Source organism: Mauremys mutica, chromosome 8 (assembly GCF_020497125.1).
Source record: "Mauremys mutica isolate MM-2020 ecotype Southern chromosome 8, ASM2049712v1, whole genome shotgun sequence".
Taxonomy (NCBI): Eukaryota; Metazoa; Chordata; order Testudines; family Geoemydidae; genus Mauremys; species Mauremys mutica.
In genome coordinates, this window is record NC_059079.1 from 23,798,210 (window position 1) to 23,825,518 (window position 27,309).

The 27,309-nt window shown below is 42.9% G+C and overlaps 1 long non-coding RNA gene across 1 annotated transcript; it reads right to left on the reverse strand.

The window, feature by feature from the left end:
- Positions 1-722: 722 nt before the first annotated feature.
- Positions 723-26,639, reverse strand: LOC123376699. The gene is made up of 3 exons (XR_006581901.1): positions 26,558-26,639; positions 12,192-12,316; positions 723-813 (listed from the first exon to the last, which is right to left on the reverse strand). It is a non-coding gene; the product is annotated as an uncharacterized LOC123376699 (long non-coding RNA).
- Positions 26,640-27,309: the final 670 nt, after the last annotated feature.

The following is a 27,309-nucleotide window of genomic DNA, read 5'->3' on the forward strand; positions in this document are numbered from 1 at the left end:
AGGGGCTCACTTCAGTTTGTGGTGGGCGTGTGAGGAGCTGGGAGCAAGAGGCGCAAGGAGTTGAGAGGCTGTGGCTGTGCTGCTGGAGGACTGAGGGGTACAAGCGTTATCAGACACCAGGAGGAAGGTCCTGTGGTGAGGATAAAGAAAGTGTTTGGAGGAGGCCATGGGGAAGTAGCCCAGGGAGTGGTAGCTGTCATGCAGCTGTTACAGGAGGCACTCTAGACAGCTGCAATCCACAGGGCCCTGGGCTGGAACTCGGAGTAGAGGGTGGGCCTGTGTTCCCCCCCAAACCTCCCAATTCCTGATCCAACACAGGAGGAGTTGACCCAGACTGTGGGTTCCACCAGAGGGGAAGATCTCTGAGGTGAGCAAATCTGCCAATAAGCGCAGGACCCACCAAGGTAGAGGAGGAACTTTGTCACAATTCCCATGCAAACTACTGAGGAAAACACTTCTCATAAGAGTCTTTAGAATTGCTTATCAACAAATTGCTTCTTTAACATATAATTTCTATTTGTTACTATAAAGCACCATATGGTGGCAGATAGAAATCCATAATAGCTGTTACCATAGTGCTACTCTGGTCATGAATGAAAACAACAACATAATTGCCAAAATGGAGACTTGACCTTTCATTCAGTTTTAATAGACAGGTTTCTGAATAGAGTTCTTATTCAAAAGAATTGCATGAATTCTAAGTTATTCCTATCAAACTTGTATGGCGTTGTCAAATCCTCAGGCCAGGAGCAAGTCTCGCTATGGGTTCATTCAGCACCTGGAATGATGATGTTTAATCTTGACTGGGAAGTACTAGAATACAGGTAAATAACAATGTCAATACTAAACAGAATCTGACATGGTCACTTCACACACATACACACACACACACACACACACACACGTTTTGATTTGGTGCATAAACAAAACTGGTTTATCTTGTATGCCTCATATATTTTGAATTGGAGATGGACACAAGGTGCAAATTTGGATCTGTATTTTGAAACCATACACCTTTGAATGTGTGAGTTTAAGGATCTCAGGTTTGGTTTTGGCTATTGTTACACAGGGGCCAGACAGGATTTTTATCCAGATTTCAAATACAAACATACAGACATTCTCTCTAAGGCTTCACAAATGTTTGGCTTCAGAAGTTTTGTTTGGATGTATGTCACAGAGCTGGTTCAGGGCCCTGTGCCTGAAAGAGTAATACGCCCCCTTCCCCAGGGAACCTTAGGTAAGAAGCAATGGGACCCAGGAAAGAGTTAATGAAACTGAGAGGGTCTTAATTGGGACAGTCTTTCAACACCTGGGAAAGGGAGTGTATCTGGTGTTAACTGAGATTACTGTGATTAACCTGGGAGAGAGGTGTGGGCAGGCCTATAAAGAAGAAAACTTCAGAGTAACGAGGAGGCTCTTGCTATGGCCATAAGCAGAGAGGCCTGGGTGGTAGAAGCTCCTGACTTAAAAGGAAGGCCGAGAGAGGCAGGGTGGGAAGTCTGCAGAGCTTCAGAGAGGAGAACAGAGACCTTGGGCCGAGACAGAGCGCTACCAAGGAACTGTGCCACTTTTACTGTGGGGAGCCTGACACAGGACCCTCTAAGGGACAAAGAGACTAGAACAGGATTTTGGTGGAGGGTTAGCTAAGGTGGGAAATAGAGTTAGTTTTGATGGGGTAGCTTATGGTGTGGGGACCCAGGAGAAGCTCCAAGGGGCCCAGGAAGGAGAGCCCAAGATAGTGTGACTGTAGATCTTGATTTTATCTATTTTGGATGTGGGACTCTGATACCCCAAAAAGGGAATGACAGTATGTGGCCTGGCCAGAGGGCTAATGGGTCAAATGAGAGAGGGCATGCATGAGTGGCAAAATCTGGGTTTAGGCATGTCTTGATACAATGAGGTGCCCCAACAGTGGGTTGCTCCCTGTTCCCATGGACAGCCTATTTCTGAATGTCATGCGTTTGTCTGCAATAAATCAGAAGGCCAGATCCTACACAGGGCTCCACAGAAAGTACTCCAAATACATCTCCTGTAGCAGCCTACTCATGCACCATTTGTGGTGAGAAAGCAGGCCACTTGTTATAGTAGTGGCTGCATGTGGCACTGGGCTGCACACCATCTATTTGCTATTTCCTGCAGAACAGAAAAGGTATGGTGGAGACAAAGAGAGGTGTGATAACTCCCCAGTCGGTTGGCTTTCGTGTTAAACATGCAGTCATTTTGTATGCCTGCATTTAGTTCTGATGGGAGGTGCAATGTACTTGTATATGCAGATGCAAGCCAAGCTGCAAAACTGAAGGCACCTCCCAACTGGAAACAAGTTTTCTTTGGTTCTAGTCGTGTGGCAAGGTGCCTCCTTCCCCTCGGCAGCCTCAGCTTTTCTCCCTCTGACAGTGGGAGGCCTGGAGAAAATCAGTCCCACTCCAGAGGTTTTTAATTCTTTGCTTTGATTTATTTTTTTCAATATTTGCAAGGTAGGTGTGGTAGTTCTCTCAATAAACTCACAACACAAAAGAAATAAATGTTCGTGTCCCCTCGCTGGGCCATTGACTTATGCTGGCATCTGGTTGCCAGCCCTTCCCCAAACAGAAGTGAACTCAATTGTTTCCCCTATAGCAAGGAGATCAACCTTCCATATAGGAGACGCCTTTTCTCCTTATTGCCCCTAACCCTGCTGCAACTTGTTTCTCATCTCTCCTCACTCTCTCACCGGCAAAGGGGGGTTTTAAAGGTCACCAGCAGTCCTTAATTGGGCTCAGGGGTCTCTAATTAACTTGAGGTAACCTCTTTTCAGTTCAGAGGGAAAAGGGCCTTCACAATTCTAGGGCTGATATACCTGTCTTCCACTATTCTCTTATAGCTATGAGGTCTGATTTTGTCACACTGGTTACTGATCACTTTTCCTGCACTTGGTAAAAATTATTAATCAAATATTAAGGAAAATGTCCTGACTATATCAGCTAAATCAAAGAAACTAAAACTCTCATGTTTTGGGGTAAAACCTTTTGCATGTGTGCTATACCCTTGGGACTAGCTCAGCCTTTGGATTGTAGTATCCCATATGTAGGACTCAGAGGTGAAAGTAGGCCAGTATGGGCCGGTACAGCGTACCGGTAAGAAGTGGCCGGCGGTACCAGCCCGTACACAGCCCATGTTAAGGCCACCAATGGGGGGGGGGGGGCAAAAGGGGAAGCTGCCCTGGGGTCTGGCGATTTAAAAGGGCCCAGGGCTCTCAGCCACTGCGACCACGGCAGTGGCTGGAACTCCGGGGCCTTTAAATCGCCGCTGGAGCCCTGGGCAGCACGGGCCAGGCAGCGTGGAAGGGCTGGCTGGGAGAGGCTGACTCCCAGCCCTGCCCCTTCCTCCTGAGGCCCCGCCCCTTCCGGGGCCCCAGAGCCGGGGCCCCATACTGGTCAGTATTTTACCTTCCTTTCACCCCTGGTAGGACTGCACATTTAGAGCAGCCCCACAGCCCTCCTCCATCCTGTCTAAGGTGCACAATAGTCTTGGGCTAAACAGAGTGCTTGAAATATTTCCTACATGCAACAGTAAATCCTAAGATTTAAGAAACCAGTAGGATCAGGCCCTAAGTATGTTTCCCAGGATATTTGTTGCTGACTCCATGTGCTGCTTGCTTCCATTTTGATAAGGGATGAAAGCAATAAAAGTCCAATCTTTAAGACTTTTGCCATGGGGAAATCTTGAATTTGTGAATATGGTGACTGATTATATGCATCACAAAACAAAAATCCATAATTAAACAGCAGCAACTGTCTAAAAATAGCCTACTCCTATTCCAAACAGTCGAAGGCTCCAGAGTGACACCTCACCCAATAATAAAACTTTCTCATTCTGGCTAATAGCTAATATCTTTTATCTGGTGATCAGATATTAGCTATGAAGACATGAAAGAAACAGTTTAATCCATCCAGTGCTACATCTCTGTCTGCCTAGAGTCATGTTTTATAAAAGTATTACCAGCACAGGCTCAAAAGACAACTGAATACACGGCATGCAGCCCCATTGTGCATTTGGCTGAATATACATTCTCTTAAGACATTAAAGGCTTAATACTCGTGGGAAAACATAGGGAAGCATCAAGAAAGATTAAGCTTGTCTTACTGACTGGTCACTTTGGTGCTCAAATGTGTACTTGCACACCTTTGCTCCTTGTTCTTTGAAAACATAGGGAAAGATGCATTCCAACAGGTAGATTAACACGTGAGCATCCCAAATCTTTCCCTGTATTTATTCCACTCCTTCCTGTCTCCATGAAATTAAAGTGCACAAACCTCATTCAAACAAGCAGGGAATAAGTTTGACATGTATTTTGCTTTCCCAAAGCCCTGGTGTACATACAGTAAATTACATAATGGCAATGCACCCACACAGGTATGGCTTGTGATACAGATGGATCTGTTCACATCTGAACCCTGGGATGAAGTGGCATTTTATATAGATGTCTAAGCCTAAGGACTTTTTCTTCATTGAACTGCAAGGTGAATGTTGTTGCTGTTGTTAAGGTAACTTTTTCAAGGCTTGCATAGTCACACTAGTGTGTGTCCTGTGCAGCAATCTATTAACCCCATGATAATCTACACCTCCGGAGTATTCCTCTTTCAGCTACTAAACTTCATTTTAAGAAGATCTTTTCTTGCACGCTATTACTATTAACAATAGTCCTCAAATCGCTTAATAAGAAAATGGTTGAGTTAATAAGGATATTGCTGTCCATCTCAGGCTGATTCTACACAGTGGTTCCTATTAAAATATACCCAAATGCCTTTTGGTGGTGAGTATTGTTACTGGGACCCCTGCAGGGTCCTCTGGGAATGCCTCACACTAGCAAAGGGAATGGTGTGAATACCGCTGTACCTGTTGAAGCAGTGGGGGATAGGCGGGTGTGGGCCTGCCTACTACTAAAGGAACCCCCCTCAGCTTAACAGGAGCGGACACAGGATCCAAGCATCAATTAATTTCAGGGGACAACAAATGAAAAAACAGGGACAGGAATGTTTACAGGAATAAGTGAAGTTTACAGGAATAAAATCAGGCATCTACAGGGGGACACAGAGCAGAGAACCCTGGACAGCACCCACAGCTCCTCAAAGGCATCGAGGGAGGTAACGGACACAGCCCAGAGGAGCTCTGCCCAGAGACATAACTTCAGGAGGGATTGGAAATAGACCGCATAGTCACAGAGCGCACCCCCTCCTGACACCCCACCAGTCCAGCTTCCACCTCCTAGTATGGTGGATGGCCACCTTGGCCAGCACTAGGAGGAGGTTACCAATGGTACTTGCAAAGGCAACTTAATAAAGACTTCAGTGGTGACTATTGCTTATTACTGCCTCCCTAATTCTGTTAACACCTGCATACAATATATATTATTGTTAGTTACAATAAATTAACTAGATGTTGCCAAATTTTCAAAGGTGCTGAGCATTTGCAATTCCTATTGACATCAATAAAATCTAGGGTTGTTCATTGCCTCTTATCTATTAAGCCAATGTTGCCATAGGCTTCTAGGTTGATTTTAAATTGTTGACTTTGACCTACAACACCCTAAATAGCCTGAGAGTGTGAACCCAAGAGATCCCTAATGCCAGCTGGCACACTCTTGTAATCATATTTACCTGAAAGGTGCCACATCATATATAATTGGAACACTATTAACTCACTGATCACTATTATTCTTGTGTGATGTATGTACAATAAAACCACCAAGGACTTTATAGGTATATGCTGGAGATGTAACTAAAATGTATATAAACTAGGCATGTTGGGAAAGTTGATAAATGCATTTCCTCCAGACAAAGGAAAGAACCTAACACCTCTAAATAGGTGTGGCCAAATTCAACGGGCTACTCTTTGTATCAGAGGTAGCATGAAGAGCTCATTTGTCTTGTCAAAATCACCATTAGGGGAGAAGACAGCATGGACTCCAGCCTGGCAGTCAGCAGGGAAAACAAACCTTGTCTGGGCTTACTTTTCAAAGAATACATTTCAAAGGTTTACTGGGGGGAAGGTGGGGCGGGAAGAGAGAGAGATCCCCATAGTTATCCATTCCTGGGCAGATACAAGAGGCCAGGGCCCTTGTATATCTTTAAAAAAGTGGATCCTTCAGCCACAGGGGTTGAAGTCCCTGGGAACTGAATATAGGAAAAACCTGCTTAGGTAAAGATTATAACTTACTGAAGTTAAGTTTTAGTCTTAGAAGCCTATTTTTATTTTGGTTTGTTTGTAGCCAACAGTCCCTTATTACAAGGAATGTCCCTTATTTTTTCATCTTTGTATAATAAGATCGGGAATGTTGCAAAAAGGGGCAAGAAATACCCCTGGCAAATGTAGGTGAGTACTGAGGCTTAGTATTATTGTTATTTTATTTTATTATTAATGATAATGATAATAGTATTGGGAGGAGGAGTGGATTGGGGGTGCTAAGAAAATAGTTCCTTATTTTTTAAGTAGATATTGTCAACCTTACCCTGGTCCATAATACCACATGTTGGTTAACCTTTTCTTTTTCCCTAGCCCATAAGAAGATGGGCTGGAAAGCAGTGTGAGGGAGAGTCTGTTGGGAGCTTACATTAAATTTTGTTCTGTGATGTTGGCGTCTTAGTATCTGATCTGGGAGTAGCAGGCAGAGTCATCTTATTTTAATAGTGTCTTCTTTAACAGATTAACTAGGGTGCCCAGAGTCTGGGCCAGAGCTCTTTTACTGCAGAGTAGTAAAAACATAAATAAATAATAGGTGTGAATGGGAGAAAAGAGAAGATCAATGATGGAACCCTGTGATGGGACGCATGCCCCACACTGGGCTCTACGGGGTTAATAGAGCCCTGGGGAGGCTGCACAGGAGGCAGCCAATCAGCGAAGGTCTGAAGGAAGCAGCCAATCAAGGCCAAGCAGGCCCATATAAAAATGGAGCTGCAGGGCAGAGGAAGGCAGTTCTCTGCTAGGAGCCCAGGACTGTGTCTCTGAAGGGCTGAGAGAACTACCAGCACTCTTGACATAGCAGTGCTGCTAGCAGGGACTGGGAGAGTCCTGGCTGGCTGCTGGGGTTTGCAGGCTGAGGGCCTGAAGCAAGGACAAAGAGGATGCAGGTGCCATGAGGACGTGGCCAGACAATTTGCTGCAGTAGCCACTAAGGGAAGTGGCAGAACAGCAGACTGCAGGTCCCCTGGAGGGGAGGGGAGGGGAGGGGGGGGGGGGCACACTGTGTGGTATGGCTGAAGGGCTGTGTCACTGAAGAGGATGCCGTGATCATTGGAGAAATGTGGGTCCCAGAGTAGGAGTGATGACGGTGAGGTGCCACCCAAAGAGGGCACACTAGTACACAGAGCTAATTACCAAGGCTGCCAGAAGGAGGCACCAGAATGGTGAGTGAATCCCGGTTACAAACGCCAACCAGAGAAAATTGGAGGGGCTGGATCTGGACTGCTGGGGCTGGACCATCATAGATTCCAATGCCAAAGTGAACATTGTGATCAGCTTGTCTGATCTCCTGCATAACAAAGGCCAAAGGCCTGGAAAAGGTGAGCAGACTGTGGCCTAATCTTCCATTGCTGCCCATACTGCTGGCAATAGGCATGAGGAGTGAGGCAATAATGGTATCCCCTGCTCTTGGAAAAGGCTACAGAAGAAAAGGGACTGTCAGGATTATGCTGCTACAGAATATTCAGTTAAAATTTGCTGCCCCACAATCCAATAATTTGTTATTGAGTTGGAACCAGGATAAAAGCCATTCTAGTTAGTGTCCATTTTACAAAGTTAAATGTAATTACTAAAATGTTTAAAAGTTAATGAAGAATATATGATCTGAAAGTGGGTTCTAATGAAAGGCAATCCTCTCACACAAATACTTTTCCTGTCAAAATCTTATTATGTATGTAAGAGCTCAGTGTAGATGCTAATAAAATACTGTAAGTAATGGGGTAGAAGGAGTGCCATAAAATGTCTAGAAGTCCCTTTAGAGATTCATCTTATAGTAAATGAAGGCTCCCTATGGACACACACACACTAAAATACGGTACTGAATGCTATTTTCTGACTGCCACTTGTATCTATTACTTCAAAACATCAGACAATAAACCAGAAGGAAACTGGAGATGTTGTGAAAAGACAAAGTAGCATATAAATACTTGTTCTTATTTTGAACTACTGCTGTTACATAGGAGAGGGCTAGCTTGGGATAATGCCCCAGGAAAATCCAAGAGGGATATAGTTCTGCGATTTGTCTAATCTTCTACAAAATATCACCAATGCTCCGCAGAGATCCAAATGACAGAGCATTTATCTAGCAGTTAAATACCTGACACTTGAAGAAAAAAGTTAGGAAATTACATTTTTTGGGTGCTGGTTATATCTCTAGGGGAAAAGCTCTGCAGTGAAACTAAAACTCAGTAATATAGAGTATGATATTGCGCCCTTGCCCTGTGAAATGTTAGTATCTTCATCTCTACAGGGGAGCCCAGAGAATATATGTGTGTGGGAGACACACTGGAAAAGCAGTGGGTAGTGAAGGTTCTCAAGTTTGCACACTCCAATGGGCTGAGGAGACTAAAACAAAAACTGTTAAGCCTAGAGGCTGAGGCAGAGCCCATTGTGTTGAACTGTATAGCTTTTAAATACACATTTGTCAAGTGAAAAATTTTGCTTCAATATAAAGGAGCTTTAAATTAGAGAGGAGACAGCCCTATTAAAAAAAGATTTGGGTGTAGCTACACGGCACAGCAGAAGGACAGATGCTTTGTGGGTGTAAATTACCATTGCTCCATTGTGGTCAAGTAGAAGCTGAGGATCTAGCCAAAAATGTTCAAAGTCCTGCAGGGAGGCTGGCTAATTTCTTACCCAGACTTAAACCTTCTTGCTGCCTGCAGGTTGGTTGGTTGCTTATTAGGCCTCTGTCCCTCATTAGAATCTAAATATTATCACCTCAGATTTGGCTCCTTTTTTCAACAAATATTCACAGAAACTAATTACAGGCTATTTTCATGTTAGGGTCTGAATACAAGTAATATCTAGATAGGATTCAACAGAACTATAGTGTGAGCCCATATAGTTATGAATATACTGAAAATACCCAGGGAAAGAGCATCCCATACTATTTTGCTTCATGACTTAGATAGGCAAAGGTATTTTTTGGAAGGGACTGCAGGAGAAGAGGTTTTTTGGGTGGCGGTAGGGGGGAGAGACAAACAAAAAGATTATGGTTAGAGCTATGGTATCTCTTCTTGCAGAACGAGCCCATGGAAGAAGCTCCGAGACCTCACTCTTACAAAAGAAGCAGCCCCACTTCCCCTACCCCTGAGCTCCCTTTCCCCAACCCCTGATCTCTCTGAAGACACTGGAAGGCAAAACAGACCTGCCATCTTCTCCTGAAGATACTGGAGGGGGTCAGCAGGCCACTGGGCCTATCTTCAAGACAATTTAAGGTCTAGGGAGCCTATCAAGGAAGAAGGGCTGTTTGGAGACAGAGCATTATGGAGTCTTGTGACATGGCACCTTCTTAGGTTTAAAAAAAAAACATTTATGAGGCTCTGGTCATTGACATTAGTACTAAGAGTCAGTCTTATATTTACTCTCTACTACACCCTCAGCTTATTTAACCCACCCCAGAAACATTTTTAAAATGTTCCCAACTGAACTGGGAATCCCAGTGTATGTTTTAGGGAGGCCTAGTGCTTCAGAAGTGCTTGGCGTGGATTTGTCATAAGGAGATCTTTCACCTTAGGCACTAGGGTGACCAGATGTCCTGATGTTATGGGGACTATCCCAATATTAGGGGCTTTGTCTTATAAATGCAACTATTTGCCCCTTCTCTCCCCTCCCCCACCCCTCCACCGCCAAAAAAAACGTGTCCCAATTACTCATACTTGCTATCTGGTCACCCTATTAGGCACTTGGGCCTGAGTCTCATTTAAACTAAGGCTCTTTTACACTAAGTGGTTCAAATGTGACCTTAGTTTAAATCAGAATCAGATCCTTCTATGCTTACTGACCATCGCCTTCAGTAGGAACAGGATTGAACCGTTAATAAGTTATCTCATTCTAGAAGCTGCTACTTATGCTTTCCATGAACTCCCAGCATTTTGTAACTTTTGTCTTTGACTAAGGGTCTATGAGGCTATAGACACTGTGTCTATGATATTAGACAGAAAACTCTAAACCATTTTTAAAGGCGCCTTCATAAATCATTTAACTGCTAAAGGAAGGGGAGCCTTTTTGTTCATGTATGGTGATGAGGACTTCAGGAGAAGAGTGGTATGTGAGCAATATGTCTCTGTCAATTGGCTCTAGTTAGCTGCCTGGAGGTTAAGTGGCAACTGAGGGAGAAAGAACAAAAGATTGGAATCCTTTTATTATGATCATTATGTTAGTTTTCTTGTTGGGTTTAATTTGTGAGACTCTGTTAGTGGCAGGATTTTCAGGCAGTGTGTTTTCCTCTCTTGATTTCAGTAAACTCAGCTTTGAGTGGCTAATAATTCACACCAAAGTCTGTGCTGATCTGATGGGCCGGGGTTTTGAACTGATCGTTTTATCACCCTCATTTGGGTGGGACATGAAATGGGGAAAATACTTTATAGGGAACAATGATTTGTTGAATTTAACCCTTTTTTTGGTGGGGGGGCGGTGTTCACACACCAGCTACAAATACATCACCAATGTAACAAATTTGCCTATGGGTTGCTCATGAACTTTTTGCTGTGACTATTTCATACTCGAGCTGTGTGAGTGGGTGGGTGCCTAAGGCTCATGGTATTATTTCTGTTAATTGACTGGATGTCCATAATATTTATAAACAGGAGATGTGCCTGACCGAGTTGCTAAGGCTTTGATTGTCTCAAGGAGAGAGTGAGGGCATGTTAAGGGCACGGTAGCAAGAGATGTGCAGGCCTAAAGAACATTAGGAAATGTAAACCCGTTTTATTTCCTTGCTCCCACAAGAGCATTATATTCTGCCTGTGTGCGCCTACATGTCAGATATAAAAATATTTGCAGCACCCAGTCTAGATCCTCTCCCCCTCATTGCTGCATGGCATTGCACCATTGTATTTAAGAATTTTTAGACAACCACTCACTTTCTCTCCTCAACTTCACACGGCCTCCTACTCCCTCACTCCCAAACCCACAGAGAGCATCTCAGATAGATACGAGAGCCTTTCTGACATAAGTGCATGGATGCACTTACATGTATTCTTACCAACAGGAGTGCTCCCTCCCTGAACATGTGTGTGAATGAACCCTCACTTGCACATGCTTGCAGAAAACTAATAGTCATGCGGGAACACAGCTGAACCCAATTCAATGGCAGGCTCAGGGAAAATATTTCCGCTGTTCACTACATCTAGTTAAAAATAATCCTTCAAGGATTTCTAGTTCCTCCCCCACCTCCTAACAGGAGAAGGTTTTATTATCCCTAAGTCATCCCTAAGAGATGATGGGCTTGAATGTTTTCAATTATGGCAATTCTACAACCTCCGGATTCTCAGCAGGTGTTAAGTGATGTAGTTCTATTGTCTTCATTGGAGTTATTCTGATTGGCGCTGACTGGCTGTGAGATGGATCTCCACAGGGATCATTTGGAAAGAGCCAGGTGGCACACATGGCACTTTATTTTCCTGTGCCCTAAGTCCCAAGGGAACCCAAATAAAGCCCCCACATTTTTTCTTTGGGTAACTTCAAATAAAACTGAAGCTCTCGGAGTTGTTGTTTTTTGTTTTCACTAGCCTTTTGAATGTCGCAGGGAGCCATTTGTGGGCCAAAATCATACAGTCTGGTGGTCATGTCCAGATTGCCGATTATTTTGACTCTTTAATTGGTTTCCTGAGGCATTAAAAAGCCAGTGAAAAACAGACACACACACATACAAATACCAGATCCTATGTACAACCCTGCATTGCATAAATATGCCTTTGATTAATCCTGAGCTCTCTTAAAACATTTTGAACTCCTTTTAGAAATGTAGGCAGCATTTCTACGTTCAAATTAGTGTCAGTATAGCTCATTCAGTAGCACTCTGCCTCCTCCTCATCCTCCAGCTCCCTTGATCCTCTCTACTGATTTCTCCCATTGTCTCCTTTGCTCTCTCCCAATTTTGTTCCATTTCTTATGCCTGGAACAGCCTCCAGATGAACATACACCCAGTTCTCTCACTCTCCTATTTTCATAAGCTCAAGACAGCCTACCTGTTCCATGAAGTCTTCTTGTTGTTAGGACTACATGCCACTCTGTGTTTGCGTTGTATCTGCTGTATATGGCATTGTACTTCCCTGGATCCATTGCTGTGCCTTTGGAGCAGTCCACACTATATCTGAGACAAAAGACTAAGTTACAACTCAGTTAAATGTTATCATGTAAATGAGATTTAGTCCTGTAAGTGGGCTAGATTCTGGATTGTCCAAGGTGTTAGACCAGACACTAGGACAGGTATAAGTTTTGTCTGCTTTTTACCAAGTTGTAGCTGGTTCCCTTTTATGGTTATACTGTGGAACCTAAATTCTTTAAGACAAAGATGGTATATTTTGTTTGGCATTTATGTACTGAAAAGCATTGTGTATATACACCTATGGTGTTATAACCAATGGGCACCAGACCCTGGGTTCAAGACCCTGACCTGAAGTTAAGCTCATGTTCAGTGTTAGTGCTGCATTGTTAGAGGTAAAGGAGATGATAAATCCAGATTCCTTCTTCCTGACTCTCTATTCAAGTAGAAGTTAGATATCTAGTTAGATATCTATGCACATTTTATATAAAAGAGAGGTAATAATCCTCTCTCAATAAAAGTCTGATGTCCAGTGCTGTGTATTGTCTATTAATGAGTGCACAATGGTTGTTCCATATCTCTATGCAGTGGTAGCACTGCCATTTTACTCCTTAGTGATAAAGCACTTTGGGATACCTTGAATATGATAGTCTATAAAAATGAAACTCAACTGTATGGCTCCATTTTCCCAGTATTAGCTAAATCGCACCGGCGTATTCAGCACATTTTCCTTTGTACTTTGAACGGATTGTCATTTCAGAGAATGACAAATTCTTTATACAAATTTGAAGAATAACAAACTCTACCTGGCTTTTATATTCAAATTTGTTTACAGCATGATATTTGCAAATAGCTTTTTCAGTCACACTATTTTATTTAAGAAAAATACCATTGATGATGGAGGCAATAGTTTGTTCTGTGGTATCCTCAGTGCTGGGAGGTGCATTTCTTTCATGATATTAATTATTCCCCATGGCTTTGTAGTTGTTTCTCTGCTACACAAATCAGCTATTGAAATGTTTCATTAGCTTCTCCCTTCACTGAAGTATAATTTCATAAAATACAGGACAGAGGCTGATATATGAGTAAAAAATGTTATGTATAAAAATATCAATGTATCATAGAATCATAGGATTGGGAAGGACCTCCAGAGTAACCATCTTGTAAGATCATTAGATTTCAGAATTCAAGCAGACTATTTATTTATTTACCATTTGTATTGTTGTAGCATCTACTGCACAGGTGATGTCGAAACAAAACCCACATGCTTTAAGAAGTGTTGAGGGTGGCCGAATACTGTTGGTGGCACTCTTGCCCGTGTGGCAGTATTTAACCAATGACCCATGATAATAGCTCTGTTGGAGCTATTCTGTCTTCTAGGTGAGATAGCAAACTGGGGCTCTTGACCTCTAAGTTCATAAGTGATCTCATGGCTAGTTTTGGGAAAATAAGTATAGAGATGTTAACCCTAATATCCTGGTGAAATTCAGTTCTGGGTAAGTAACCTAAATCTCTGTCCCGATTTTGAGGAGTTTGTCCTGCATCCCGACCAGGGTACGGTCGGGACACCATTTGTCCCGATATTTTGTTTCCTTGTCTTTGGTGGCAATTCAACGGAGAGTCCTTCAGTCACGGACAGTCTTTGGCAGTATTTCGGTGGCGGGTGCTTCTGTCTTTGGTGGCAAGGTTTATTACCCCCCGCCAAAATACTGCCAAAGACCGTCTGCGACTGAAGGGCTCTCCGCCAAATTGCCGCCGAACTCCCGGATGGGTGAGTATACAAATCCCCGCCCCCCCTCCGCGCGTGGCGATTCCAATATTTTCTCCTTAACATCTGGTCACCCTATCTGGCATTGAAAACAGCCACGTTTCCACCCCAGAATACATTAAGGTTCAATGATGGGTGAAACAACCCCTGTACATAAAGGGTATAAATCGCTACATGAATGTGTGGCATTTACAACATTTCCTGTCAAAACTGACTTTTATTTTGTACTCAGCAGGTTAGAATTTTCTCAGAGCCACCATCTTTTGCTGTGAAAGCTGGGATTGCAAGGCAGTAGTGAATGCATGTTAAGTTACATGGCAAGAAGCTTGTGATTATGGTGGACAACACAACTGCAAAACCATGGTCTCTGCAAAGATTATCGTTAAAGCAAATCACGGATAGCAGGAAGTGCTATGATCAGCTGATTACATTCATGTAGTGCATTAGCTTAACGTATTCAAGGTAAAGAAGTCTGCATCTCCGCAGCACTAAACTAGAAACCTTCAGAATATTCTAGCCGCCAGCAACAAGTGTCAGGATTGATTTTTGTTCAACTGTGGCTAGAGGAACATTTCCTGTACAGAAGATAGGTCGCCCAGCACACAACTGGGGACCTGAGGTCAAGTCTAGTCTCCTTATGTGGTTTATTTCTTAAGTGCCGCTGATCCTCTAGAGATGGATGTAATAACTTCCGCTTATCTGTGTTTGCGATGGTGAGACCATTATTAAAATTCAAAATAAAGAAAAGGAGCAGACAAGCTGAATGCTGATGGATAGGACTTTGTTGTTTGATACGAATTCTCATTCCTTCCATATTATTTTGTAGGCTGATCTTAATTTGCAGCGATGTTTGTTTTGCAAACAATGCTGCTGCTGCAGCAGCAGCTGCCGTTTACATTGGCAAATGTGCCATTGGTGAACTTTGGGGAGTGCCACTTACATGGTTGTCTGAAAGACTAGCAAGGGTCAGAGAAACCATTCAATGCCCCTTAACACATTCCAGGACTGGGAAAACATCACAGGGTCTAGACACATGCTCTGGATTTCATAACCATAACAGCTTGTCTGCTATTTTACATGTAGTCTGCTGTAATTTGCTAGGCTACACTTAAACGATGCTGAATTTCTTTTGTTAGCATGTTAACTGGGTAACTGAGAAGCAAGAAGAGCCTGTATAAGGAGGCATATGGGCCTGTTAAGTCTGTTTTGTGCTGGTCTCCCAGTGCAAAGCAGATTTAAACCTGGCAGATCCAGCTGGTGGTGGATCCCCCTGAGTCAGCAAATACTACAGCACAGAGCTAGATATGGAAAATGTTGAAGTAATTTTCCTTCTGCAGGTTTTGAAAAGGAATGGGTTGTTTTTCATTTGTTTTCAAATATTTGGTTTTCTTAGTTTTTGGAGGGGGGGATCAGTTTTCTTCCCCTCCCTTTTGTCCTTTTTCCAGTTCATTGCTGAAAAAGGAGGTGAAAGCGTATATAAAAGAGGGGGGGACTTTAAGAGGCCAGGCTTTACGTTTTTTCAATTTTGCTGAAATTATTTAGCAAAAATATATAATGAATTAATTTTTTAAAAAAGATAATTTTTGATGGTAAAAAAATTACTTTGAAAAACTTTGAGCAGCTCTTCTCCAGCAGTGTATGGCTATCATAATGGCTCCATTTCCACTGTCCACCCTGGCCTCCAGCATATGGGCATGCCTGATGTGACGGGTTGGATCCCTCGGGAAGCCACCTGATGTGCTGAGATACCACTGAGTCTACCTGTTGTCTCAGCCTGGGCCCCCTTTTACCTGTCTTGCTGAGCCAGGCTCTTTAAACCTCCTCTAACACACACACACACACACACACACACACACAGCAGGGCCATACCCAGCTGCAGATCAGCTCTGGGAAGACTCAGTTTAAGAGATTGCTCCAGCACTCAGATGTCCACCTCCCTTGGAGTACAGACCCAAAGATATATTATGAAATTTGCCCCCTCCCTCAATGTGGAGAGAGGTGTGCACACTTCTTCCCCCCCCCCCCCATTAGAAATTACAGAAACTGGGTTTAATAATAAACAAAACAAATTTTATTAACAATAAAAGGCAGATTTTAAGTGGTAAAAGGGGTAACAAACAGAACAAATCAGATTAATAAGCAAATGAAATCAAACATGCAAACTAAGCTCGTTTCACTAAAGAAATTGGTTACAAATAGTATTTCTCACCCTAGATATTGTTGCAGGCAGTTTGCAAAGTTTCTGTGGTTCACAGTTCCAGTTATATTCCTTTTCAGACTGGACTCCTGTCTCTGTCTGGACTCCCCTCTTGCCTTCCCTTTTGCAGTCGTTCTTCTTGGGCAGACAGACCATGGAGAGGAGGAGTCCTGTTTGCCTTCCTCCTCACCCTTAAATAGGATTTACATAAGGTGGGAATCCTTTGTTTCCCAAACTTGACCCTCCTTCCCTTACAGTGGAAAATTACAAGAAGTCCCAGGTAACATTTTAGTATCAGGTGACAAGACCACCTGACCCTGAAGTATCACAGCATCCATAAGTCAATGGCAGTATGGAGCGTCCACAGGAAGGCCGAGCTTTTCACAGTCTATTGTCCTTGCTTATGGGCCATCCGCCCTGTCTGCCTTTTCCATTGTTGTACCTGAAGTGTTAGCGGTGGACGTCACCCAAAATAGCATAGTTGAAATACAGATACATAGTCAATATTCCTAACTCCAGATACAGAAATGATAGAGGCATACAAATTGGATAATTGCATTCAGCAAATCATAACCTTTCCAATGATATCTCACATGCGCCATCTTGCATAAAGTACTTCTCAGTTATGTCATGTTCATATCATAAGCATATTTTCATAAAGAATATGGAATGACACGTCACACCTGAGAGGTATGAAATCCGGGCAATGTATGACATCTAGGATGCATGACATCAAGACAATCCCCAGCTGCAGAATATGGCCCTTGGAGCGATATAGGCAGCTGATGTAGCTTAGAGCAGCCCTGAATTTAGTCTATACTACACCAGAGACTATGTCACAGCAGAAATGGCTCCAGGATCAGTGGGTCACTACGGGTTCTTTTGCACCCCTCTTCTCAGCTACATGTGACACTCCTTCAGCTCAGCTGAGAATCTGGTCCATGGTTTAGTGATCTGAGCTCAGAACTGGGGGCCACAGACGCCTGAGTCATAAACCTAGTACAGACAGCAACCCCATCTGCAGTTTTGGCCAGATCATTGAAGGGCTGTTCTTGTCTCCTGCTGGTGTTAATCAGGAGCAAATTCATCCATGTCAATGAAGTTACATCAGTATAACAATGGTGTAAGGGGGAAGAGAATTGGGCTATCTGCCTCAGTTTCCCCATCTGTAAAACAGGTTGTTGTGAGGTACTGCTTGTGTTTTTGAACACAGCATGAATTATTAAGGATTGGTAACAAATATAATAAATCTTAGTATGATTATAATCCAGTGGATTGAGTTTTAATATGTAGCAGATTGCAATAAGTACACCTCTACCCTGATATAACGCTGTCCTCTGGAGCCAAAACATCTTACCGCATTATATGTGATACTGCGTTATATTGAACTTGCTTTGATCCGCCGGAGCATGCAGCCCCGTCCCCTGGAGTGCTGCTTTATTATGTTATATCCGAATTCGTGCTATATCGGGTTGTGTTATATCGGGGTAGAGGTGTACTAGTCTGATTACATTCCCCAAGTGCAGGAGAGTACGGAAGCCACATGGGGAGGAGACAATACACTCAGATACTATGGTAATGGGTGTTACAACAAGGCCTGGTCCTGCTCTGTGGACAGACTCCAGTCTGTTATGAGTGGATCCAACTGCTGAATCCTCCATGCTTCTCAGTGACTAGTCACTGCTCCTTGCTCTGGGTCTCTCAGACACATTCCCAAGTATAGACCCCCATGTCTAAAACCTTTCTTGGCAATGGGACCTCACAGTCCAGCTGCCTAGATCCGGAACCAGTGCCTTAGTCCCCCTGAGCCTCAGTTGCTTAGATATGTACCCCCATAAACCACTTGGCTGTGGGAGCTCTGGTGTCTAGTTAAATCCTTCAGAGGCAGAGTGTCAGTAAAGCCAGGAACACAGGCTTAGTAAATGAATTTCTTACCTACAGATACTTTTATTCTTGAAAGAACTAGAGCAGGGGTCGGCAACCGGTGGCTCGCGGCTCGCCAGGGTAAGCACCCTGGCGGGCCGGCCCGGTTTGTTTATCTGCCGTGTCGGCAAGTTCGGCCGATCGCGGCTCCCACTGGCTGCGGTTCGCGGTCCCAGGCCAATGCGGGAGGCAGGAAGCAGCGCGAGCCAAGGGATGTTCTGGCCACGGCTTCCTGCCTCCCGCATTGCCTGGGACCGCGAACCGCGGCCAGTGGGAGCCGCGATCGGCCGAACTTGCCGACGCGGCAGATAAACAAACCTGGCTGGCCCGCCAGGGTGCTTACCCTGGCGAGCCACGAGCCACCGGTTGCCGACCCCTGAACTAGAGAGTTACATTTCTCAGGAAAACAACAAACTCCCGAATGCATCTGACAGATCTCACCCCACCTGTGAGTCCTGGCTCTGGTCAGTATCCTTGTGATGTAGAGTCTCTGCTGCCGTCACTTTCTCCAACAAGTTCTGCTTGCCAGCCACAACAGAATGGCCCCTCCCTCGCAGACAGTCACTGCCTTAAATAAAGTCTTTCCTCAATAGTCAAGTGGTCAGTTGGAGAAACTGCCCCTCTCCCAACCATGTGTTTAGGCTGGAGGATTCCAGCCCTCCCCTTCCAGACAGGTTTCTGTATAGAAAGTTCATTCAAAGTCAATGACCTTTACTGGCAGCAACCCATTGTTTCAGTAGAGAAGAGCCATTCAGAATTGAGGCCTTGATGGCTCTCTCATTTACAGTCATTGAGCTAGTTGTCCAATTGAGGCCTTGATGGCTCTCTCATTTACAGTCATTGAGCTAGTTGTCCACTCCCAGCACAAAAGGGATGTTCTAATCCCAAAGTGGAGGCAGCAGTACAACATGGCATTGACAAAACAAAATGGAATTCACAATCTAATAGAGACATATCCGCCGATTGGTCACAAAGGGTACATCAGAAATGTCTGAGCTAGACAGGTATCTTAACATCATGCCACTTCCAAATGTACAAGGCATTGTCATGTTGTTTATTATAATTCCCAGCTCGTCTCTCACACTACTTTCTGCATTAGTGATGCAACAGTATCAGAAAGCCGTAATGTGGAAACCTGGCATAGCTGCCAGCAATGCCATTGGTACTAGGTCACTTATTTGGTGATAGATGGAGAACCACACATAGTAAATATAGTACACTTTTAGTACGTCTTGTAACTACACTGTGTGTATAAACCTCTGCCTAGCATCATGCTATTTATTTCTTGCTTGAGCTGAACTGAGATAGAGAAACATGGAGCTGAATTCTTATCTGGGCTTGGTAAATATGTTGGCTGATATGGATTTTTCAATCCTCTCTTTTAGCACCTGCAACTGTACAATATAGGAAATGATAGTTAAGAAGTAATATATCCAATTACATTAATTAATTACCTTGAAGATATACAATAAAAAAGTCCTATCAGAATGACCGTTTAAAGGAGACAGAGTTAAAAATTCTACTTTTAACGCAGGGGATGGCGCAATGCTGGCTATTTAGTGCTTTACTTTTTTATAACATAGCGGAGCTTAAAAAGGTATTTTCAAGCTGTATAAACTAGATAGAAATATGCAACTGTCAGGCAATATGACAGCCTGCACTAGGATGGAAGAACATAATGACAGTGGAGATCACTTCAAGGATCATGTTGAATCCTTAAAATGAGGACATCCGGCAGAATGAAAAAAAGTGATTTTTTTTCCCTCACTACAAACTTTCTCTCTGATCTTCCCATATTCTTCCTCTCCTTGCATCAGCTATTTGTGCTGGCTCACCTTTTATATCCCAGAAACCATCTTTCTTCTCCTCTCATAATGTACTGCCTAACACAGCTAACGCATTTCCCCTCCTGACCGCTGGAGACCCAGTTTCAGATCCACACTTGCCCAAACAAGAGGTGCTAGTGCAACCCACATGCTTGCAGTGTAGTATTTTGTGGTGGTCTTAGCGTATGTGCAACGTGCCTCGGGTGGCACATGACCAGGATTCTTCACGGAATTTGATCCACTGGTGGGATCATGTAGGTCTCCCGGCCTGAGCCAAGTACTGACAGGGAGTGTGACATGAATGCTGATCCATGACCAGCGGCGGCTCCAGGCACCAGCGCTCCAAGCACGTGCCTGGGGCGGCAAGCTGCGGGGGGGCGCCCTGCCGGTCCCTGCGAGGGCAGCAGTCAGGCAGCCTTCGGCGGTTTGCCTGCGGGAGGTCCGCCAGTCCCGCAGTTTCAGAGGCAATTCGGTGGCAGGTACACCAAAGCTGTGAGACTGGCGGATCTCCCACAGGCAAGCCACCGAAAGGCAGCCTGCCTGCCGTGCTTGGGGCAGCAAAAAAGCTAGAGCCGCCCCTGTCCATGACCCCCTATTTTGTGTTATAAATAAGGGAAGAAACAGTGGAAGGATATATAGTTCTTGTGTTTGTTTTGGGAGACACTGTGTCCCTGCATATTTGCCATAGACTGACTCTGTTGGATTGGCCAGAATCATCCAGAAATTAGGTGCGGCGGCACTACCCACGCTTATTAGCTATTTGAAGCTCCTAGGGTGATTTCAACTGTAGACAGGCAGCTTTGACAGTACAAACCCCAAGTCACTCTCTGAGATTGGAACCCATGGAAACTCCAGGGGAGGGGGAGGAGTTTATAAATAGGAGTGGGAGGCAGACTGGGGAGAATTCAGCTGCAGAGCAGCAGTGCAAGGATCTGCTATAAGGATTGTGTTCCAGGGACTTTGCCAGTTTTGTTGGATTAGAAGGCAGGCTCCCTCTTCCCACTGTAGAAGAAGAAGAGGACTGAAATTTGTTGCAGGCTATGCACATTGCAGACTGTCTTTGCAAAGACCTCAGGGGAGTCTGAAGGAGATTGTGGGACTATCACCTGTTTCCCACACTTTAAGGATCTGACGTACCCTATAGAGTTGCTCCAATAAAAGATATTACCTTACCCACCTTGTCTCTCTAATATAGGAATATATATATACAGATATTTAGTAAATGTTTTCCTAGAGATTTTGTCACTCTCCTATAATATATAATATAAAGTGTGTGTGTGTGTGTACATAACATCCTGAACAGACTGGTTTGCGCCACAGCAGAGAAATAAGCTGAGGTAAAGGAAGGGAAGAGACGTACTGTACCTATCAGCACCGTGTATTCTCCAAGCTTGTTACACTAAAACAATTATCAGGCACACCTGTCACTCTTAACCAAACATGCAGACTACAACACCTGCCTTCATTTATCACCATTCAATGGCAATTGAGTGACTCATACCTTCTAATAAAGATCTAATGACATTTGAGCTTATACAAACTTGAACTCTTTCAATGCAAACTTGCAAATTTAGTTCAAGTTCATCAATCTTCAGGGAATTCGTTTCCCCCAATAATTATTAGGGAGGGGTTGTTAAAAATGTGACTTTTCTAGCTAAAGGAAAGCCTGTGCTGGGATAGAAAAACATTCCTCAAAAGCTAGGCTAGCACAGGTGGATGTTACATAGCAATATATAGCAGCCTTGTAGCATTGGCATGAAAATCTTCCAGCCCAGACAGAGTCTACCCACTGGCCATTTCCAATAAGGCAAACTAATTATATTTTTCTCACCCATCCAGTATGTAAAACAGATGAAAACTACTCACACTGGGCAAGCAGATTTGAACAAGGCTGGTATATATATTTGTATTTTATTAGCATTTTTTATTTCCCCCTCATCCATTTTCCACTTAATTTTTTATGGTAATTTTTTCTTATACCCTCCTATATGCACCTTATTTCAGTCTTTCCTAAGTGGAACATGTGCCCAGTAACACCTGTGCCAAACTTTTGAATGTACTAGAGATGAAAGTTAATTTCCATAATGATTTATATTTGGGTTTAGGATTTAAGTAGGGGGAAGCATTGAGTATCCTGGATCTCCAGACTCAGTTTATGTCCTCTCAGACAAGTCATGTCACAAGGGTATCATCATTTGACTGATTAACTTAATGATAAGCTGTACCCTTATTGGTTATTGGCTGAGGAAGAGTGAGGACCTGAGTGCGAATTCTGCAGGGAATGTAGTTGAAGAAGCATATTCACAGCTAGCTTTGGAAAGCAGATAGTTTCTCTGCTGTCATAGAGGGGAAAACTATATTTTGGATGTAGGTTCATATGTTCTTGGCTAAGGGAGCAATTCTGGCCTCATCGATGTTAATAGGAATTTTGCCATTGACTTAGTTGGGGCCTAGATTTCACCCCCAGGGGTTTTGTAAAGAAGGAAAGCAGAACTTTTCCAGATTGTCAAGGGGAAGAGAATATTTTCCTCCTGAATGGAAACAGTAAAGGAAACCAGAGTAAATCCTTGCTTAGCAAACACTCAAATTCTGCCAAAATATTTAGTTTAACAGGTTACTGTAGAGGGAAGAAACTTGTAAGCAACGTAACAAGCCATAAAATCTTATTTGAAACAGGCACATGCAGTTAAATGAAGAAGGACAACCTAGAGGTCGTTGGAAAAGGTTTGATGAAAAACAGTCATGAAACAAAATCTTGAACAAAAGAAGGGTCATTTCTTACTGGATGATAGTTGAATTGGGAGTGTGACACTAAGCTACTTTCTGCCTGAGTGGCAAATTCTAAGGTTCAGGAAATCTACCATTACATCATAGTGATCAAGGAGGTTCAGAATTACACAAGACACCTTCACTCATCCCTGTAACTAATGCCACACAAGTACTTTTAAATTAGTTTTCAGCAAAGAATGAAAGATGCCAACACTGTACAAAGCATACATATTCTACCAACATAGGGAGAGCATAAGTGATTTCTGTCAGTGTATTTAAAAGAGCCTGAGCATAGACACCCTGATCATATTGCACAGTTTATAGAAAGAAAGTTACAGACCCCTCAGAGATTTCTAAAGAACAAGGAAGTTAACAAGGAAGGGAGATTTAGATATAAACAGAGTGTCTTACTCATACAAAAGCTGAATCCCAGCAATTAAAACATTTAAAAGATGGTGTGGCATGCTAATTCTGCTTAAAGATACATCCTATTCTTTTCCAGTCTCATGTAATGTGCTTCAACTCAGGTAAGCCAGGGAGTTTGAAGGGAAGTCTTCAAAATAGTGTCTTTCTCCCTAATGCTATGAATCCTTCCTTCAAGTGATATTTAACTAATGCCTTCTATTAGCCATAAACCAGAAGATAGCCTAAATCTGATTATAGTAGTGATGCACTTTTTTGTAGACATCATTTCAAAGCAGAAAACCTGAGGGTATGTTTATTTACTGCTTTGAGAACAAATATATTCCCAGATGATGACAACTGAGGATAACATCTTGCCTTAACTGCAATTTTTCATGGCATAGCGTCTTTTCACATTGCCTTATTATTCACCTTTTTGGATTTTCTGTTTGTTACTAGTTTCTATTGCACGCATCATTACTAATCAAACAGGTTATGCCTCTAAAGAACACGTAGGGTTACATTTTCAAACAGGCCTCTCTGGGCTGAGTGTATAATAAGGTCCTGTATCCAGCCAGAAAAACCAAAAGAACTGGATTCATTGGCAATGCAAAGAACGGTATAATGATCTAGGTGCACGCAAAATAGTGCAAGTGAGATGTAAGTGCAATTTGCATGCTGGTGTAATTTTTTGTTGTTGTAACTGTAGTCTAAATCCCCACAGCTGGTCCTTGTAGTCAGTGGTGGAGTACAGGCAGAGAAAGAGGCAGTTTTTTTAGTAAGAATCCTGTCCTCCCTTTTTGGCAGTCATACTAAAGCAATGGTGGTATAAGCATCACTAACCTCAGTCTCCAAATTAAAGTAGTGAGTGGAAAAAAGTCTATCCTTTTCGGTGGAATAATTATACAATTGTATTTACACAGCACAAACAAAGTAGATATATGGCAATAAAGACTTACGTGTAGTGGCCCCTCTGTTAAATATTATGGAGAGCCTGATTCTGATCTGATGTTGGTGTGAAACAGGAATAACTAAGTTAATGAGCCAAATCCTCAGCAGGAGAAAATGTGTACTCCGCCCCGCTAAGGAGAGCAGAATGTAGCCGTAAGCCTTTCTGCACCTCTCTTCCTGGGCCAAGCGCCAGACTGGCCCACAGGGTAACTTAGAGCAACTTACAACCTGTCTCCTCTGTTAGGGGGACTCATTGACTGCAGTTTTCTGACCGCTTTGTGAAGCTAAAGTTGGAATGAGGCCAAGGACTGATCCTAATGCACCCGATATTGTTCTCATTTAGGCCAAAGTAAGTCAGGAGTGACTCCATTGAAGGACATACTGGTTTTACTGTTTAGGTAAGATCAGAGTCAGGCCTTGATGATTGAGGAGTTTGCTGCTGCATAACAACCTCTTAATTACTCTGGTTTCTGGCCTCTATAAATCTTGGCTCTGTTTGGTATCGCCCATAACTCCTGAGATTTGCTCTTTTTATGGGAAGCATCAGGATGAATTGCATCAATGAGGAATGCAGTCTGAGGGCCCTCTCCACTGGCTGCTCTGCCATCCTCATTGAGATCAGGGTTAATAGTTGAATCCTCTTTCTTGCACTAATGAGTTGCAACTATGAGTTGTCTAATATGTCTCTTATGAAACAGTAACTGAACTGGAAGGCCTAGGCACGTTGATTATTAGTGAGGCTTGTGATGCTGGTAAACCAAGTGCCAGTGCTGGACAAGGCCATAGGCATTAGATAAGAACTGATAAACTCATCGCTGGAAATCAAACCAGGTCACCTGTATGTTAGTTGTGTTCAAAATAGGTATTAGTCTTATAAGAATGTATTTAGTGTTTAGACTCCATTAAATGCCTATAAATTGCTACATGCATTAATTTCACTTGTACTATCTGTATTCCATGCTGTAGGGAAATATGTAAGTTTTGCTTCATAACTTTGAAAATGTTAGCTCTGAACTTGTGAACCTAGGCATGGGATTCATCTCCCCAACCCCCTGGCCCATTCAGGGCCTCTAAGGAACATTACAATACAAAGGATTGGTGGATGGCCCTATCACACCTTGGAAATGCTGCATGCAAGGGAGCTCATCTCACGGACTGGAAGACTGAATGTAAAAGATAAAACAGGGTCACAAGAAAACTTTTTCATCTCTTTTCTGTTTGAACTCTGACAGGGCAGAGACACTAAACTAAAGCAGAGATCCTCAGGGGTTGTCCCTGGGTCCATCCTGAAAGACATTTTGAATTGACAGATTACTACATCTCTAGCATTTTTAGGAACAAGAGATGATAACTTATTTGTGTGTATATGCTTCTTTAACCTGTAAATAACTCTCTGTTGTTTCTTTTCTAGTTAATAAATATTTAAGTAGTTTATTACAGGATTGGCTACAAATGTTGTCTTTGGTATGAGAGCTGAGATACAAATTGATCTGAGGTATGTGACTGGTCCCTTGGGACTGGAAGTATCCTGAATATTTCGTGATCTTTGATATAGGTGACCAATTTTCACTATGTCCAGCTTGCCTAGGTGGCAATATAGACTGGAGAGCCTATGGGAACTGTCCATGGTAAGACTGTTATAGTGATCCAGGAGTTCACATTTGTGACTGTGTTGGTGAAATCTAATTATAGAATTATAGAACATATCACCAGTTTGGGGTGTCTGCCCTGTTTTTGACAGACTGCCCTGAGGTCGTGAGCCACTCCAGACAGCGTGACAAGGCTAATGGCATACATTTTAGTAATACTGCAATTATATTGTGGCATGGTGTTTAACCTAGGCAAAGATTCAGATCCTAGAGCTGAGCATGGTTGAGACCAATGGATTTTCTTAATCTTCCCTTTATTTGCTAATTATATTCTGTACATCCCTGTGGACAATGGACACATTGTTCATCATGCACTAACTTTTTCCTGGACTTTGCACCCTGGGGGATTGACTGTTTATCCATGGGAAATAGTGTAGCCATGTATGATACTTTCTTTAGAGTACACGGTGGCTTTCTTTTCTAGCTGTCCTTGCTGTAGATGTCTCGTGTTTCACTTCATCCAGTCTCTTAAAACCTCATTTGGATATGTACATCTGAAAAATTTAGTAGGCCAAATAAATCGTATTTGGATTCCTACTGTCGAGATTTTGTAGGCTGTGTAATGGTTCTGGAAGCTAATTTTTCCTGTTCTGAGACAACTAACACTAATTTCCATTTGCAATGAGCAGCCACTTGGACCATTTGGAAGTTACCTTAAATTTCTTCATGCTATTTGTTTTGCATTTATGTCTCTGCTTAGACATCTTCCTTTGGCTGTCTGTGTGTATGCTTGTAAATCTAGTTCTTATAGTCTTAGTGTAGGCATCATTTATAGTTAGAAAGGCATATCTGAAAATACATTACCTTTAAATAGTAGGATCCATCACATCTGAGCTCCCATGTCTGATAACCAGAAAGCCCCATTTCATTTCAGAAGAAAAATCGCTTCTGTCAGGGTAAACAGAATGCATTATCCCCCTTTAATAACCATTTTTAAGTATGCTTCTGTATTACTTTTTCACAGCTGTATTGCAATAAGCCTTAGAGTAATTGCCAGTTCTCCTGTCTAATAGGTTCATTATTCTTTTGCCATAATTGCAGCCATTAAACGTCCAATTGTGAAATTTCCACTCCTACATTTACTTAGTGTTACATTATATAATGGGGTAGATCATTACGGCACCCCAGTGGCATGGCTGTTGTTCAAAGTGTTTCTAAAAGTCAATGAGATTCATTTGAAATATGTCTGTATTTTTGATTTCCACACAATCTCTCCAGCCCCCTACGTGTGTCTCCCTTTTTTAGCCCTCCAAAGATAGCAGCTGCATTTAGGTAGCTTTTGCTGAAAGCTTAAGAACCTGACTTATTCAGGAAGACATAAAGCTGTAACTTTAATATTTCTAGAGCACCACTTTCTCACTTTTATGTAATGATTCATATATAACAAGGTGATAGAGCAAAGATTTAACTAAAGAAATTAACACTTATGGCTTAATGCCTTTTCGAGGACTGTGATTTATCTTTTGTCATGTTAAATTTGGAGGGCTTTTTCCTTGTTGTAAAAGAAGTCTAGCCTGGGTGTTAGTTACAGTGATGGTAATACAATTATCCATTAA